The sequence below is a fragment of the Lasioglossum baleicum genome, unplaced genomic scaffold, assembly GCF_051020765.1.
Source record: "Lasioglossum baleicum unplaced genomic scaffold, iyLasBale1 scaffold0055, whole genome shotgun sequence".
Lineage (NCBI taxonomy): Eukaryota > Metazoa > Arthropoda > Insecta > Hymenoptera > Halictidae > Lasioglossum > Lasioglossum baleicum.
The window spans coordinates 877,501-885,000 of NW_027469115.1; the positions used below are offsets into that span (position 1 = coordinate 877,501).

The 7,500-nt window shown below is 50.7% G+C and overlaps 1 non-coding gene across 1 annotated transcript in view; it reads right to left on the reverse strand.

The window, feature by feature from the left end:
• Positions 1-7,422: 7,422 nt before the first annotated feature.
• LOC143219598 (5.8S ribosomal RNA) overlaps positions 7,423-7,500 on the reverse strand; it is a 155-nt gene continuing 77 nt past the window's right edge. Inside the window, exon 1 of the ribosomal RNA XR_013011392.1 lies at positions 7,423-7,500. This exon is cut by the window's right edge and continues 77 nt beyond it. This is a non-coding gene — a ribosomal RNA (5.8S ribosomal RNA).

Consider the following 7,500-nt stretch of genomic DNA (forward strand, 5'->3'; position numbering starts at 1 on the left):
TATCACTCACGCAGGAGCTCCCTCGATTCAATTATTTCTCTGTACTACACTTCTAGCTGCAAGCGGCATCCGTTGCCCTACCGTTTGCGGTAGGGATTGGGTAGCTCACGACAAGCAACTTTATGGGTAAACGCCGTGTAGTTTAACGTTTACTCGGAGAGCCGCGGTGATTGCAGAATTATCACTCACGCAGGAGCTCCCTCGTTCTATGGCAGAGCCACGGTGATCACATAGGACTCACTCTCGTAAGAACTCTCTCTTATACTTGAGCCACGGTGATCGCATAGGACTCACTCACGTAGGAGCTCTCTCTTTCTGCCAGAGCCACGGTGATCACATAGGACTCACTCACGTAAGAGCTCACTTTCTACCAGAGCCCCGTTGGTCACCCGAGGGTTTCCAGGTCCTACCGCGTGGAGGGGGGGTTGGCGCACCAGGGAATAGAACCCTGGACCTTCTAAGACCCAGTAGATAGGGACATTAGTGTAAACCCGGCCACCTCGAAGGCAGCATCGGGTACGCTTCCTCGCCGTACAGGCATACGCAGCAGATAACACTTAGTGCTATCTGCTTTAGCGATGCTCCGAAGAGCAACACCACTGCGAAGGGTAAGTCCGTAGATGACATGGACTGAACTTGGAAAAACCCCCCTCTCACCATTTCTGGATCATCAATAGGGTAGACCGTTCCATACGGAAAGTAACTCGCTTGGCCGTCCCCAGGTCAGCATGGTAACCGACGCAGGGACGTTTCCAGCGGGGGCCACGAGGAGGCGGAGTTACCAGCTTAACGCTCAGTCTCTAGCAGGTTGGGCGCGGTTTTCAGGCCGTTTCGCCGGTTACACCCTACGATCACAATACCCGGTTGTTGGGGTATCGCCTGCGAGGATCGTCAGGGTGGGTTTGAAAGTAGTGGACTCAAGTTACTTCATTATTACCAAAGTCTGTGCGACTAAGGCATTTTTCTATGGCGTACTTGTACGCTGGACAATTTTTGTCTCTAAGGCCGTGATTGGCCGGCTTTCCCGCTCTCTTGCAGTTAATGCAAGTGGGTTTCTCTTTAATTGTCGGGCAGTCCTTATAGACGTGCCCGTCTTTGCCACAGTGCCCGCATGTGTCAATCTTTGCCTTGCAGTGCTTTGAGACGTGCCCAAATGCTTGGCATTTGAAGCATCGACTCGCCGCTATATAATCTCTAACGCCGTGGGCGTTGAATCCTATGAAGACCCGGTTCCTGCTCAACAGGATCTTCCGGGTCTTTGGGGACGTCTCTGCCACCCAGTTGGTGGTTTCCTGGTCTCTTTTGCCAGTTTTGAAGAGGAGTTTAAACTCCCCTTCTAAATTTTCCTCTGAGTCCTGCTCGAGGTTCTGATTTCTTATTGCTTTCAGGAGTTCCTCCTCTGCCGTGTCAGAGGGGACTCCAAATATTATTATTTTCGGTCTCCTCCTAGGGAGGGGACCGATCTCTACTTTTTCCCTTAATGCCTTGTTTTTGAGGACTTGCTCAAGGTCCTCTTTTCTTTCGGTCTCTATGAGAATTCCGGAATTCGCAAGTTTCCTCACGTTCCGGATTCTTATTTTCTGTTCTGTCGGGTTTATGAACTCCGACAGAATCTTTTTTGTCTCGTCGCTATTCGAGATCTCACTACCCTTTGCAGGGTAGATTGCCGCTATCGGTTTAGACTGCTGTATAGCAGTTTTCTTTGCCACTTGCCTTGTTCTCTTGTTGGACTTTATTATGTCCGAGTACAGTAGTGGCTTGGGGGCCGGAGCCTCCTTGACACCACTGCGTTTCTCGGACATAAGGCTGTCCAACTTTGCGGAGAGCTGATTCAGCTTCTCTTCCAGTGGTTTCTCTTTTTGTAGCTCTTCGAGCTTGTCTCGAAGTTCCTTGTTTTGTCGAGTTAACTCGGCCCTCATTTCTAGGAAAATTTCCTCTTCATTTTTAAAACTATCTCTTAACTCTTCGAGAATAGTTATTGACCTGGCGCGCTGCGCCGTCGGCATTGCCACTGCCTGGAGAAGTGTCTCTAGCTTTTGAAGCGGGGTTTGGATAAGCTGCCCCTCTAATATTGGTAGTCTCTCTAGTTTAACGGTGACGGGTCTTATAGCCCCGTCATCCGATTGTGTTTGTTCCTTTGGGAACTTGCTCGGTATTGACTCGATTGAGGAGTCCGAGTCACTGAAGCATACTGCTTCACTTACAACTTTCCTTTTCCCTTTTTTCCTTTTAGTGCCGCTCCGGGGTCCCAATCCGGATTTCATTGCTGCCTTGACCAATGTTCTCAAATCAGTGTTTGAGGATACGTCTGAGTTGTAGTAGTCGTCGTAGTCGTATTCGTAGTCGCTAATTCCGGACAGAGAGTCTGAGTCCGTATATGTCCCTTTCACATATGATTTTGTTTCTTCCATTTGTTTGCTTTTAGTTGTCTTTTTTGGTTTCTCTTTCGTTTCTTTATTGGCCTCTGCTATAGCCTTTTCTCCAACTCTATTCTCCTTCTTTTCTCCCTTCTTCGTCTTGTTTTTGTTGTTTTTTGTTTTGGTTTGTTTATTATCTTGTTCCATGTTATTCCCACGAGTTGGGACGAAAAACAGTCACTCCCCGGGTGACGCCCTTTCCAGGGAGAAGGCTTATACAACAGGGTTCGCCTTAGTCCTGAGGTTTAGCCACTAGGCGATCAGTGCTCCCACCGATCATCGACGTTCGTGCAGGGAACGTCGACCCTCTTTCACCGCGGTCTCCGGCTTAGAGGTCGGGATTTGTTGAGGGGTTTTTCTCCCCGCGGTCCGACACACAATTAAGGTAAGACCCTCGGTCTCACTCCCGTGACGTACCACCGGGTTACGCTCCGGTGGGTCGTTGCCACGGCGAGGAGTTTTCCGATTTTGCGAGTGCCACGGTGATCGCAAGCGATCACTCACGTAAGAGCACTTCCAACCAGAGCCCCGTTCGTCACCCGAGGGTGTCCAGGTCCTACCACTTGGAGGAGGGGTTGGCGCACCAGGGAATAAAACCCTGGACCTTCTAGGACCCAGTAGATAGGGACAGAGGGAATCTCGTTAATCCATTCATGCGCGTCACTAATTAGATGACGAGGCATTTGGCTACCTTAAGAGAGTCATAGTTACTCCCGCCGTTTACCCGCGCTTTTTTGAATTTCTTCACGTTGACATTCAGAGCACTGGGCAGAAATCACATTGCGTCAACACCCGTGGGGGCCATCGCAATGCTTTGTTTTAATTAGACAGTCGGATTCCCCTAGTCCGTGCCAGTTCTGAGCTGAGCGTTGAATGGCGGCCGAAGAGGACGATCGTTCTAGACGAAAGCCTCGCAGCAAGGAAGATCCGCGGGAGGCCAAGGCACGGGACCGAGCTCGGATTCCCATCAATGTGTTCACCTCGCCCAGGCCCGGCACGTCAGCCAGACCCGCTTCCCGACCAAGCCCGACACGCCCCGCTCCTCAGAGCCAATCCTTATTCCGAAGTTACGGATCCAATTTGCCGACTTCCCTTACCTACATTAATCTATCGACTAGAGGCTCTTTACCTTGGAGACCTGCTGCGGATATGGGTACGAACCGGCGCGACACCTCCACGTGGCCCTCTCCTGGATTTTCAAGGTCCGAGGGGAAGATCCGGACACCGCCGCAACTGCGGTGCTCTTCGCGTTCCAAACCCTATCTCCCTGCTAGAGGTTTCCAGGGAACTCGAACGCTTATACAGAAAAGAAAACTCTCCCCGGATCTCCCGACGGCGTCTCCAGGTCATTTTGGGTTACCCCGACGAACACTCTTACGAGGGCCCGATTGGTAAGCGGTTCCGCTGCCGGGTTCCGGAATAGAAACCGGATTCCCTTTCGCCCGATGGGTGTGTGTTTATCATTTAATGATATTTTGCTCTCTCTTAGGACACCTCATCTACATAGGATTTCTCTTAGGGCTTAGGATCGACTGACTCGTGTGCAACGGCTGTTCACACGAAACCCTTCTCCACGTCAGTCCTCCAGGGCCTCGCTGGAGTATTTGCTACTACCACCAAGATCTGCACCGACGGCGGCTCCAGGCAGGCTCACGCCCAGACCCTTCTGCGCACACCGCCGCGACCCTCCTACTCGTCAGAGCTTCATGGAAGACGCGCCTTTAAAAAAAGCTAACGTCAACCTCACTTGCCGCTGACGGCGGAGTATAGGCGCGACGCTTCAGCGCCATCCATTTTCAGGGCTAGTTGCTTCGGCAGGTGAGTTGTTACACACTCCTTAGCGGATTCCGACTTCCATGGCCACCGTCCTGCTGTCTTAAGCAACCAACGCCTTTCATGGTATCCCATAAGCGTCGACTTAGGCGCCTTAACTCTGCGTTTGGTTCATCCCACAGCGCCAGTTCTGCTTACCAAAATTGGCCCACTTGGCACTCTGATCCAATATAATCTCGTGGCTTCATTGATCCAAGCAAGCCAGAGATCTCACCCATTTAAAGTTTGAGAATAGGTTGAGGTCGTTTCGGCCCCAAGGCCTCTAATCATTCGCTTTACCAGATGAGACTCGCACACGTTCATCAAAAGAGAACGAGCGAGTGCCAGCTATCCTGAGGGAAACTTCGGAGGGAACCAGCTACTAGATGGTTCGATTAGTCTTTCGCCCCTATACCCAGTTCCGACGATCGATTTGCACGTCAGAATCGCTACGGACCTCCATCAGGGTTTCCCCTGACTTCGTCCTGACCAGGCATAGTTCACCATCTTTCGGGTCCCAACGTGTACGCTCTGGGTGCGCCTCTTCTCGCAATGAGAACGAGACGCCCCGGGAGTGCGAGGCCGCATCGTGACGCGGCCCATCCTCCCTTGATCGACGCTAAGGTACGATCTTCACTTTCATTGCGCCTTTAGGTTTACATGTCCCAATGACTCGCGCACATGTTAGACTCCTTGGTCCGTGTTTCAAGACGGGTCCTGAGAGTACCCAAAGCAGTAGCGTCGCTGACCGGTAATTCAAAGCTTGGCCAGTCCGAGGACACCGCCTGCTAACAGCTGGTTAGGCCCGGAGCCGGCGCTAGGTCCGTACCATCCGGGTGACAAACTAACCGAGCTTGCGGCGGGCCTGACGCACACACATTCGAAAATGGATTGGTTGCGGCCCGATACCGTCAGAGTACCGTCACGCAGCCGGCCAGGCGATCGAGCGTCTGCCGTGTGCGCACGAAGGCGACACGACAGGCAACAACTCGAGCCGTAGACCGACACGCAACGGGTCGCGACGTTCTACTAAGGGAGAAGTGCACGACTACGCGACCGGAACATTTGCCGAAGATGGTGTACCCTCGCACTGGAACCACCGAAGTGGCCCATTACGGGCTATCTGCGCACCAACGGAAGCCAGCCTCGTCGACGATGAATCTCCCCATTCGATCTTTTGGGTTTCTCAGGTTTACCCCTGAACGGTTTCACGTACTCTTGAACTCTCTCTTCAAAGTTCTTTTCAACTTTCCCTCACGGTACTTGTTCGCTATCGGTCTCGTGGTCATATTTAGCCTTAGATGGAGTTTACCACCCACTTAGGGCTGCACTCTCAAGCAACCCGACTCTAAGGAGAGGTCCTCCCGAAACGCGTACCAGTCGCTACGGGCCTGGCACCCTCTACGGGTAAATGGCCCCATTCAAGATGGACTTGGACGCGGTTCGACGTCTCGGGATAAATTGACCCTCCTGAACACTACATTTCCCAACGGCAGAACCGCGGGATTCAGTGCTGGGCTAATTCCTGTTCGCTCGCCGCTACTAAGGAAATCCTTGTTAGTTTCTTTTCCTCCGCTTAGTAATATGCTTAAATTCAGCGGGTAATCTCGCCTACTCTGAGGTCGTCGTACGTGATACAAAATTTTGTGTGTTTCGGCCGAAAGAGCGTAAAAGTAGTACTCGCGAAAACGTACAAAGCACAAAAAAAAAAGAAAAAAAAAGAAAACGAAACAACACTACACGACAGAAGAGAGAAAAAGGTAAACAAAAAACCGATATATGCCTTATGCGCCACACCAAAGTGTCAATATAATTCTTTCTTCATCTCTCGTCGATCGGAAACTCTCGCTAGACGATCTGGCCGGTTAACTTTAACGTCCGTCGAAAAGAACTTTCGGGGACTGGACGACCGACAGATCGCGCGGTTCCGCACGAATCGACAATGAAGAAAAGAAAAGACATGGGGCGACCGACATAAAGGTTCTCATCATTGGATATACCTTTTCTCTCTCCGCGGTGCTGTTCCGTGCGTGAACACACAAGTGTGTCTTTTGCGTCGTGTGACAATCAAGTTCGAAATAAGCCTCGCCAATAGAGGAGTATACATATTATTAAAAAAAAAAAATAATAATACATATAACCCGGTGGGATTTCTTTTTCTCTCTACTTCTATATAATTGAACCAAAAACCACGGGGGTACAGAAACGTTGCGCACGAAACGATTTATCATCGATCAAACGCAAAACCAAATTAGAGACACGAGAGAAAGAGAGTAAGATCTCAAGACGCTCATAGGCCGTCATCAATACGATTCAACGCGAACGTGGCGATGGAATGGCAATCGCACAGATTAGCGAGGACACGTCGACGACGGGGAATAATTCCGACCCGATCAAGTACGACGTGCTCATCCCGCACATTGCTGCGCTTTGCTCCGCTGTCCATCGATCATCAAAGCGTTCGCGATAGAACGAGAGATCTCTTTCGTCTCTTCCCTCGAAGACTCGAAAAGGAATGTGTGTTTGTCGAAATCGCCGGCAACGACGACCCTCCGCCGTATGGCAATTATAACGTAGAGTTAAGAAACTCATCCACGCACAGGCATATTCTCTCCCTGGGGCTTAACATTGCCACACCACACACACTCTGTGTGCCACACAGTATTCTTTCTTTCTTTTATAATTTGTGTGTCCATCTCTGTAGTCTCGCGAGACTCTTGTAAATATACCTCTTTCGTATATACGCATCATTTCAGGCGACGTCGGGAGCGCGTTAAATGTTCATGAGTGGAAACGCTTCTTTCCGCAAGGCGAATCGTTTCGCAGAGAAGGTGAGAGATTTGGAGATCCTCGTCGAAGCGGTGCCTTACGGGCGGTCGTATTTTCAATACGACTCACGACACCGTAAAAACACTCACGCAAGTCCGAACGTAAGAAATACCAATCCCTACTTCGCCTCTCGTGGAAACTAGATATATATATATTTGTATGTGTTTATAAGACGCAATGCAAAAATTGGCAATTTTCACAGAACCGCGACAAACGCCGACGAAACGCCCATCATTCGCTCGTACGTAGCATCTTTGCAACCCGACTCCGAAACGCTCTTTGGCGCCCTCCAAAAATATATTTGGAGAGGTAAGCGACGGCGGGGACTTACAAGAGCAACGCAAGCAGTTTATGGTTACGTAAACGACCCTCAGCCAGGCGTGGTCCAGGAATTGTATCCGTGGACCGCAATGTGCGTTCGAAATGTCGATGTTCATGTGTC